This window comes from Podarcis vaucheri, assembly GCF_965113315.1.
Source record: "Podarcis vaucheri genome assembly, chromosome: 11".
Lineage (NCBI taxonomy): Eukaryota > Metazoa > Chordata > Lepidosauria > Squamata > Lacertidae > Podarcis > Podarcis vaucheri.
The window spans coordinates 29,989,884-30,001,042 of NC_138749.1; the positions used below are offsets into that span (position 1 = coordinate 29,989,884).

At 42.3% G+C, this 11,159-nt stretch overlaps 1 protein-coding gene across 1 annotated transcript in view; it reads right to left on the bottom strand.

The window, feature by feature from the left end:
* The window catches only part of SV2C (synaptic vesicle glycoprotein 2C), a 94,867-nt gene extending 84,363 nt beyond the window's left edge, over positions 1–10,504 (bottom strand). Inside the window, exon 1 of the mRNA XM_082191916.1 lies at positions 9,894–10,504. The gene's annotated coding sequence lies outside the window, so the exon portion shown is untranslated. The remainder of the gene's footprint in view (positions 1–9,893) is intronic.
* Positions 10,505–11,159: the final 655 nt, after the last annotated feature.

Here is an 11,159-nt window from a genome sequence, read left to right on the forward strand (position 1 = left end):
TTGAATTTTATATTAAAGTGTGCATATTTGTATATAACATTTGTGCTTGAACACACATGGTCAATAACTGTGTAAAACCTAGAGATGAAACTATTAGGTGGTCACTTTGTGCTTCAAAAACCTCTTCTAGCCTTTGACCAGTGTCTAGTGGAGAACAGCCACCCCAAAACAATAGAAAAGTCCACAAAGCTCTGCCTTTGAGTTTTCATTTCTTTGCTTTGGCAAATAGATATTTGAACAATGGCAAGTTATAGATATTGCTGTGGAATAAAACCAGTTCTGCTCCTTAGCAATCCCTTGGGGACACACACACACACACAAATGGTGTGCAGTCATAATTCATGCTCACCTCAAGTGCAGCTTAAAAAAAAAATCCAACTGCAGACAACATGATTATCTGTAAATCAAAGAAACACTTCCTCATCAATAATGTCCCCTGCATGCCATAGATAAGGTGCATTGTACTCTTATCAACACCTTAATTATACAAGCTCAGAAAACACACAAATGTCTACTATTCACTAAGCTCTTGATACAATTTCTCATTTGTTGTCATTGCTGCCATATTACTTTGCCTATTAACTATCCCACACATGAAATTTTTGTTTATAGAAATCCAACTTCTTTGTGCATCCTTATATCAGACAAACTTCAGTACCAGTTGCACTGGGGGATGAGCCAGAAGGAAGATATACAGTACTTCAATCTCAAGGCAACAGTGAAAATAAGCTATCTTTTACAGACCCGTATTGCTGACAAATGGAAGGAGAAGCTTGAAAGAAGGCTTTTTGTCTGTCACCTTACATTTCTTGAAAGCCTGGCAAATACCTTTGACCAACCAGAGAATTAAACTGACTATACTGATCACCCCTTTTGGGAGATTCAGTTTTTAACACTTCCCATTTGGAATCGCAAGTGCTCCTCTGAAATAAAAAGAACTCCTCAAACATGAAAGGAGTAATTGTATTAGTTGATGGTGTCCTAATACATGACACATGAATGGAAGCCCATGACAAAACACTGGTCATTGCCTTGAATTGGATCTTTTAATCCGGACTCAAACTAAACAAAGTGTATGTTATCAAAGTGAAATGGAATTCATGGGGCAAAGCCATGCTTTGAAAAGGTAAGTGCCATTAGATAGAATCCCAGAAACATTATATAGCTAAGATGCTCTTGGAGAATACTGAACTATTTATGTAAGTATTCACAAGACATCTCATAACCACTAAACCTGTTACTAAGGTCCAGGGAGGAATCAGGAAGCTTCCATTATAAAGATAAAGAACATGATCTCCAATGTCCCGATTTTGCATATTTGTGATGTCAACAAACCTACAATGGTTCATGGAGATGCAAGCAGCTAGTTGCACTAGTTGAAGTGCTACTACAGCTACTACAAATGCTCCCACAACATGTTTCAGAATGGATGCCAGCCACATTCTGTCCAATAACTCTTAATGAAGCAATGAAACAAAATCACACTGGTTTTTTAAAAAAAGATATTTTCCAAACCTTTTTCAGATAGTTATGTGGTCAACCTTTTTTTTAAAAGACTCCTCATAGACCCATAAATGCTTGGTAAAAGGGGGGAAATGAATCAAGTACATTACTATACCAATGTCTTCTAATAAGACTGAGGAGATTCAACATGATAGGAAAATTTGTTTCATGGGACGGAAACTTAATAGCAGACACCTTGTCAAGAAACTGCACTAATGCATACAAGTTAGAGGAGTTTCAAAATTATGTTATCAGATCCAGAATTTAAGAAGTAATTAGAAATACACATTGAATGTAGCCCAGCAGATTTGCTAATGGGAAATCAGAACACTCATTCCAGCTACAGAGAAGAATCTCATTCCAAAGTAGCCTGATCTGGAAAAAGTTCAGAATATAAAGCTAAGTGAAGCTATTAACATATCTATAACTGGCACAATTTGGCGTGGGAACTACTACATTTAGAGCCATGAGACTGAGCTTATAGTCAATAACAGAGAAAAGACATGTCACACTCCAACACCATTTTCATATTCTCCTGACCACCAACTACTTAACAGAAACAGATTTTTTTCTATTCCTAAGAATGAACAAATGGACAAGTTCTTCTGGAAACTGAATCTACTAAGACTCTGCCTGTGCCATCTTCTGATAGCATTACTTAGTCTTGTTGAGTTGTTTTGACTAGGACCAGCAAAGCTAAAATTTGAAAATATTACACAGTGCACTTAGTTATTAAATCTAGTTTGTGCTTTTGTCTCATGTTCTGCCTGCAATTACACAGGAAAATATTGTTTCAATAACCATGCTTTTAAGAAATACTACCTCTATTAAAAGAAGCCTGCACTTACCAACATGCCCATTGCAAAGTAATATTTGCATTTGAATTACATCTTTGTTATTCCTTAAATCCCATTAGATTTCTTTTAGAGTAGGCACTTACATAAAAGTAAATGTAGAGATGAAAGGCATCTATCTTTTTGAAATTTTAACAATTTAGAATAGGGGTTCAATAAATAAAATAATTCCAGAATGAGTTAGAAATTGAGGTTTCTCATATTTCTACTTAAAACAAATGCAGGGACTATGAAGCAAAATAATATGTCACAGGTTATTTTAATAAAATAGGATATGGCTTTCAAATTACTGAAAAATGTATTACAGTAAAGCTACAGCACCGTAATACTCAATAATGTATCTAAACTCTGAGCATGAAAACATTTCTTCAGGCTCTTCAAAGTATTATAATTCTGGTCATATTTATATTATGGGCACAGCTGCGAGCTGATGCCTGTGGCACAAGTGACTTCCAGGGAGTGCTGTGATAACCACCCTTTCCACTATGTAACAATGCATTGTATATGAATATATGCTTCATTTTATTAGGTAGTGAATGAGCCAGACTGGACAAACTAAATTTACTGCAGAAAGAGAAAATAAGTAGCATTAATCATTTTAGACAAAACTCTAATTCTGAACAATCTTCTTTGGAAGTCCTAACCATTAATACCAATGAGTTCAAGGGGACTTACTCTTGTGTAAACATGGTAACATTGCAGCCTGAGGCACAACTAATATTCTCTAGGTAGGCCTAATGTCATAAAATTGGGTTAAAAACATCCCTTGATGTTCCTAGTAACCTAATGATGTATTAATATATATATATATTTTAAGATGTATGAATATATTTTTTTAAAAGTAAAGGTAAAGGACCCCTGACTGATAAGTCCAGTCGCAGATGACTCTGGGGTTGCGGCGCTCATCTTGCTTTACTGGCCGAGGGAGCCAGCGTTTGTCTGCAGACAGTTTTTCCGGGACATATGGCCAGCATGACTAAGCCGCTTCTGGCGAAACCAGAGCAGCGCACAGAAACGCCGTTTACGTACTTTCCTGCCGGAGCCGTACTTATCGATCAACTTGCACTTTGACGTGCTTTTGAACTGCTAGGTTGGCAGGAGCTGGGACCAAGCAATGGGGAGCTCACCCCGTCACGGGGTTCGAACCGCCGACCTTCCGATCGGCAAGCCCTAGGCTCAGTAGTTTAGACCACAGTGCCACCCGCGTCCCTTATGAATATATTAATCATATATTATTACAGGCTGGATCTAGACACATCAAAGAAGTGTTTCAGTTTAAAGTGTTGTAAAACAGGTAGAGAAAAATGAGACTCCACATCACCATCTGGTGGCACAATGTTATATTGCATATACAACACATATGAATCACTTCTCTCTTTTTACCAGTTTAGCTGAGTCCACACTTTGATCTTAAAAATACTGACTTGGAAATAAATCCCATTGATTTTTCTGTAGCATTTGCTTTTGCAATATATGTTTATGGTTGCAGCTTTAAACTACTCATCAGCAAAGCTGATTGCTTGGGCTTGAAAAACGTTTTAAAACTGTCTATGGCAGCAGGCTCAAAGTTCCAACGAAAAAGGAAGTAACATGTAAAAATCAGCTAACAAGAAAAGAAGCAGATGGTGTTTTTAAAAACAAAAACAAAACAGAAACCTGAAATGAATGTTGGTCAGGTTCACACTTCATATCAAACCATAGTTAATGTTCAACTATGGTTTCACGAGAAAGTCCCCAATTCACTCCTTTCCGGCCTAACTATACTGGAAGCAACAAACTACAAGTCTTGGCTTGTCATGTTATCTGAACTCAGGGTTGTGGTCTCTTTCTCTCTGGTTGTAGCCTTTCAGGACAATGAGACTAGGAGCCAGGGAGCAGTGAAGCAGAGCCGCAAAGCATGGATTTTAATGGTATTAAACAATTAACATCATCTTATGCTAATTGAGAACACAGTGAATTGTTATTTAGGAGCACTTTCCAGAGGGGTAGCCATGTTAATCTGTTGCAGCAAAAACAACAAAAGAGTCCTGTGTCACTTTTTAGTACATTTACACCAATGTATTTATTAAGCCATAATATTTATTATTAAGCCATAGAGGAAAGAATACTATTTTGGTTGTGAACACACAATACACTTTCCAAAATGGGAACACCTAGTAGCTTCCAGCTGCACAGCTGCCCTCCTGACACTGGGGTCACTGCAGCTTATTTGGACAGCGTGGGGGGAGTCAGGGAGGAGAGAAGTTGAGACTGCATTGAATTACTGGCAGAGCCACTTGGGTACTTGCATACAGACCCCAATCTCACTGTTGGCCCCCTGCCTCACCCCTCGTCCATCCAGTAAAAGTGGCAGCAACACCAGTGTCGGAGTGGAAGTTCCACAGCATTGCTGCTAACCTATATTAGTAATTTATAGTGTAAGTTCAAACAAGTGAGATGATAAGTTCTGCAAGGTAGTAACTTTGATGGACCTATTTGCAAGGTTTCCATGAACCATAACAAAGTGGCTTTTACAGCCAACAGGTCAGTCATATTCCTCGAATTATAGCTGATTTCCTGACCTAACTTTGTAAGCAGTTTGAGTATCTAGATTAATCAATAGTTATTATTGTTTCTACTGAAGAAATTAAAGCGTTTCATTTTCTTCCTGAAATAATTTCCTACACCAGTACATTGAATTATGAGCACAGGACCACCATAGCTTTTTCATATGGTTTGCAGGAAATGTTGCCAAACCAATTGCAAGCTTTTTTTTTTTTAATGTTAAGATCAAAATATTTTATTGGTTCTCTTTTGTTGTACCTATTACATAAATGAACAGTATCTCAGTAAAAAAATGATGAAAGAGGGAGTTTTGTCGATAGAAATGACTCCTCCCTGCAAAAAAACCACACCCTCAGATTCAAGATTAGCAGTTTTCAAGTCCTTTAATTAACTGTTTTCCTATATTACAATAGGCCTTAAAAAGCAACACAATAGATTCAAGAAGTTCTTACACTTCATCTGTTATTTTTGTTGTTGTTGTTGTTCTTTTGTACTAGCAAGAAATAATGCAATAATCTTATGGCTGCTTTCTCCCATCTAACCACTTGCTGCAGTTTCCCTACCTTCCCAGGTTGGGTGAATGGCAACTGATGATCAGTGACATGACTTTGTCAGTGGTGGCACCCAGGCTTTGAAACTGCTTCCTCAGAGCAAATTATTGACTTTACTGTCAATGCAAGATTAAAACAATGTGTCTGTCACCTTTGGGGGTGGAAAATCAAAATGCCCTTTGATTACCATTTCCTTGCTGCTACTTAATTTTATTTGATATTTTAGTCTGGTTTATTGCATTTTATACTTTCACCCAGCCATCTTGGATACCCAATGTAAAAAGGTAGGGAAGAAAAAAATTAAACAAAATTTTAAAAATTGATACAAACAGTTTTAATACCTTTTTTTTAAAAAAAAATTCTGTGGTCTCCACTTCAGAAATCAGAAAGGACCTTGCAAATCCATATGGCATTGCTTTTCGATAATTTCATTCCCCCTTCCCAAAAAGCCATTTATAAGTCATAAAAATCCAATATGCTATTGCTTTCTGTTTCTAAAGAACGTGTTTCTAGGCCCTATGAATGCAAACCTAAGGCTGGAATTGTATGATCACAATCTTAGACCTGCTGGAGATGCTTATTAGGATCTCAAGATGATGATGTTTTATCACAGAGTACACAATATACCTCCTTAATATTCAGTGTTCTAGCTTATGCTGCATATGAAAGCATTCCTGTAGACTGACAAAAAAACACCTCTGATGACCCCCCCACCTTTTCATATAATGTAGTTCTCTTACATATAGCATCACCTATACATTTGCAGCTATTCTTTGGTGAAGAACAAACTGAATGTATTCTTTAAGAGTTTACACTAATTTCAAATAGGCTGTCAAAACGTTAACTACCACAAGATTCTATGCATTTGATAGTTTGACATTTAAAAAAGCTAGATTGTACATAAAATTTAAAGTTATATGCAGAAATGGGCAAAACTTCATTTTAATGAATTATTTGTGATGCAGTTTTTATGAAATACCATTTGAAATCCTGCCTCCATATTCCAACTTTAGTCCTAAAGTAGGATTTTGTTTTCAGAAAAATGCATCTTTCATCTTAAAAGGAAAGCCTAGCACACAATTTTGCATTGTTCTTGGTGCCCTCCAGCACATAAGCTCAAAATATCCAATGCACTTTGACAATAAAAATGTATTTTGACCTAGTGCGTTACAGATAAACACTCAATAAAATTAAAATACAAACACAACTGCTGTGACATTTTAAACTTATTCTTGATCTGTTCTAGTATATTAAACACTTTGTGCTACATAACACCAAGAGAGCAGCTGGTACGAGCTCCCTTTCATGTTTGCAAATTAATTTAACCTAATGGATGTGCTTTCGATTAAGCATGCATTGATACTCGGTTTTTTATAGGCATGATCGTAGAGTTCTCCTGCAAGATTTCGTCAGTGTAAGCGGCTTGCTGGGCGGGAAAGGAGCAATCCTAAGCATATTCAGTGAGGTTCTCCGTTAAAGTAAACAATGGTTAGGATCAGGCTGTTTTGCAAGGTTCTCACACTTCCTTGGAACTAAATTCTATTGAATCAGTCAGGCTTTCTTCCAGTTAAGATTTGTTAAGGACTGAATTTAAAAAAATAACACATCTTTTTATTTCGTTTTAAAGTGGTACAATTCTATTGATATTTATATTGGACAGAAGCTCCACCCTGCTTCTAGTAAGGTCAATTTTTCACGACTAGTAGACATTTCATGAGCAGGTTCCCTTATTACATTTTGAACGATAAGCTGGTTTTCAGCTCATATTTAAAAAAAACATTTTAATATATCCTACATGCCTACGTTTTAAATATGACACATTTATCAACCTTCCGATCACTCTTATCACATGCCATTTATTACATCTGCAATCAATGTCCGGTCCATAATGCAGCCAAAGGCTGCCCAAGATGCTTTTGTCCTTTCTTTCTCTTTCCTAATCTATTTGTTCAAAATCAAGGGGAATGCATCACATGTTCGTTCTAGAATGCTGTCTTTTAAAATGGGTTTTGAAATATATAAAAAGGAAACACTTGGTGTAAACCTAATTTAGAGCTACTCATCATGCTAGAGAATAGAATTGCTTTGTACGTGCTTACTGATGCTATAGATTAGCTTTATTAAATTAATATACATGAAAAGTAACTGTAGGAGCGTCCAACCTTATGCTTCTTTTCCCACAAAATGTTATTTCAGACACACCAGTACTCATGAAAACTACTTGCAAAGTTATTTGACAAAATGTAACTTTATTATATTATCATACATAATAAAAATCACTTTAAATATTTAGAAAGGCTTCAGAATTTCATGGGCCAAGATTTTGAGATAAGCAAGATTTTATGACATATTTAAATGAGAAGGAAACCTTTTTTAAAAAAAAATGGTCATAAATCTTATTTTCCAAGTTTACTTGCATTCTTATTTTCAGTGTTGCGTTTGCTATAGTAGAATCTGAGAGGTTCTTTTATGGAAGCAGTCGTTCATATCACCCAGCACAAAACAAATTAAAATCAAAACACACAAATAGTGACCTGTTATATGTATTATCTTTTTTTCTGGTAAATAGGGCTTCGCAACAAATACTCAAATAATTTTCAATAATTCTTGGAGGGTGGAAAAATACAGGCTTTCTTCAGCAGCTTCTTAAAAAAATAATAATGAAGCATGTTGATTCTTTTCTAAATTCCATTTACAGCCCTGTAGTGCTTCTAAATCACATCTGGGTACCATCTCTCTCTCTCTCTCTCTCTCTCTCTCTCTCTCTCAAAACACACACAGAGAGAGGATCATATGCACACATCTAGTTGTTGTCAGCTCCCTGCACTGCAGTACAATGCAGCCCAATACAGGTAGGGCACTAGGAGCTAGATGGAGACTTCTCTCCGCATTCTGCCCCTTCTAGGACCATCACTCATAGCTTATCTGGAGGGGGGGAGCGAGGGCTTGCAGGCTGAGAAGGGGAATGCACCCCACAGCTCCATACAACTCTATAGAACATTGGATTCCACAGGAATATGAAGCCACAGGAAGCCATCATTATCGGCATCATACCCTGATGCGGGAAAGAGTCCTGGGTGCTATTGCTCACCAAAGGCCAAAGTATCTCAACGTGGCTTGGCAGAAACAAGGCGGCGAGCTCTTTATTCTGCATGCCTCCCCCCCCCCCAATCCGGTCCACCCCACACACCCCGTTTTCTGCTCACATGTCCAAGAGGCAACCCCCAGTAAGCCCACCCACCCCGACCACCGTCAGCATCCAGCCATTCGTTTCGCGCTCCCCAGGCGCGCGCGAGGGGGGGGGGGATTCCCAGCAGCGACTCCGGGGAGACGCACGCGCCGAGCTGGAGCACACACGCGCCTCCAGCCCCCTCGAAGTCCCCGGGTGTGCTGAGTCAGCTTCGCCAGCCCCCACCCCAACAGCCCTCCCGACGACCGTCCCTCTTTGCCCCGGGGGCTGCAGACCCGCAGCGGAGAGGAAAGGGAGGGTGGATGGGGGCGGGTAAGCCAAGAGATGGGAAAGAAAGAGGTTCCGGGACGGGATTCCCTCAACGGCCAGCTGCTCGTTCCATTTCGCCCAAGTATGCGGCGATTTAAGCAACAACAATGCCCTTTCCTTAAAGTATTTTCGGATCCTGGCGCCTAACCAACCCCCCAAGAACTTTGCAAGCTTCGGAAGGAGGGGGGGAGAGAATCTTGCAGATTCATCCTTCGGGAAGCAAGTGCCCAGGTTGTCGTTTCTCCCCTAATGCACTTTGCAACGCCTCGTGGCTTTTCCCGACGCATCGCACTGCAAGAAGTCTGGCTCGGGGGTTTTTTTGCAGCCGGCATGCACACATGCACGCGGCACCTTTTGCATTTCCCCGCGTTCGAGGCTTCCCCGCCACTACCACCCGCATCTGCCTTCCGCAAACACTCTCTCCCACCTCGGAGCCTCCCCTCCCCTCCCCGCGAAGTTCTCGTGGGGTTTTTCTTTGCGGGCGGAATCCGTCAGAAAAGAAGGGGAAAGGGAGCCTGACTAGGGAGCCTGGAGAGACAACGACTGCAGGGTGGCAGGGAGGGTCCTGAACGAGGATCAGGGCAGGGTCGCGCGCCAAGCTGGGGGGGCTTTCCCCCTCGGGGCCCCCGTGACGTGGTCCCCCCAAGGGCCGCGATCCTACTGCGCACACTTCCTTCCGAGTAAGCGCGCCTAGGCTGGGGCTGCGAAGCCGACGCCCGCTCCTCCTCCCAGGCAAAAAGGTCCCGCGGAACTCGGCAGAACTTCTGCTTCCCGGAGGGCTCGCCGCTTCCCGCCATCTTGTCCCGCCGCCAAAGCGGCCCCGTTCCCGCCACAAGGGGAAAGTTCGACGCCTCCGAGGCGGCTCCTGCCCCAACCGTGAGGCGAAAAAAGTTCCTCGGGACGGCGAGCAGTTCCCGAAGAAGGGAAGCCTCGCTCACTTACCGGCTGGAACTGCAGCCCGCAGCCGCCTCCCTCGCCTCACGCCGCCGCTCCGAGCGCGGCGTGGTAAGCGCTGCTGCGGCTCCACGGAGGTGGCGGCGTATGGCGGTGTTTCCCCCCACTCAGTCCCGACGCGCCGCGCCCGCCCTCTGCTCCTCTCTCCTGAGGCAGGAGCGCGAGGCGTGACAAGAGCCCGAGGAGGAGGAGGGAGGCGGGAAAGTGGCTGGGCGCGCGGGCTCCCCGGCGCAGCGCGCGCTGCCTCTTGCTGCAGTGGCGAAGAGCGCCTGGCGAGAGGGGAGAGTCACGGCGAGGGCGGGAGGCAGGCAGGCAGGCGACGCACCGTCAAGAATCGGAGGCGTGGGCGGGGTGCGGCGGCTGGGCAAGCCCATTCTCCCTCGCCTGGAGAAAGCAGCGGGGAAGGAGGGGAGGGAGGGCGGGCGCCGGCGGAGAAGCCGTGCGAAACCAGCCTAGCGCGCGGCGGGCAAGAAGACCATTTCCCGAGAAAGGCGAGGGAATGCAGCCAGGCAAATGCAGCGTCCATTCTTGCCGCGCGCAAGCCGCGAAATAACTCGGACTGGCATAGTCAAAAGCTATTGACAGATTTGAGTACTCCTTGCGGTCGAGCCAAGCGTTATACTATGTATGGCATCCACAGGGTGTGACTGTGACTTCTTTAATGGCAACACACGTGCTGCTTTGATGGTCAAGGCATAGAGTTGGGGAGCTAGCTGCCGGGGAGGGGCGCTAAACGGGGCTCTGCCCCCTCTCCGCCCTGTATCTCTTCCGAGCCCCGATCTGAAGCGCCGTGACACGGGATGCAACAGGTGAAGCTTGATGTATGATTTTCAGGCGGAATAGCTGTCCTAGTCTGCTGCAGACAGAACAGCAGAGTCTTGTGGCACCTTGAAGACGAAATCTTATGCCACCGTACGTTTTAGAGGGTGATCAGGTGTTTATGCAAAAAAAACTAGACTTGCAACTGATTTTAAAGGTGTTACAAGACACTTTTAATTCGCTTGTTGAAATTCATACAGTTTCTAAAGACACATAATAACTCAGAGAGCAGGAATACTGTGTACAAACTTGTCGCAACCTGGACTGTATCTTAAATGGGATATGTTTGGTGGAAACATGTAGCACGCGCACAAACTAGCTTTCAAGCCAGCTACAAAGTTAGCCAAATGTTACATCTCACACCAAGAATTGTAAATCTAATAAGATGCAAGATGCTCTTAAAGCAGATCAGAGAATACATCTGAACAGTCTTTT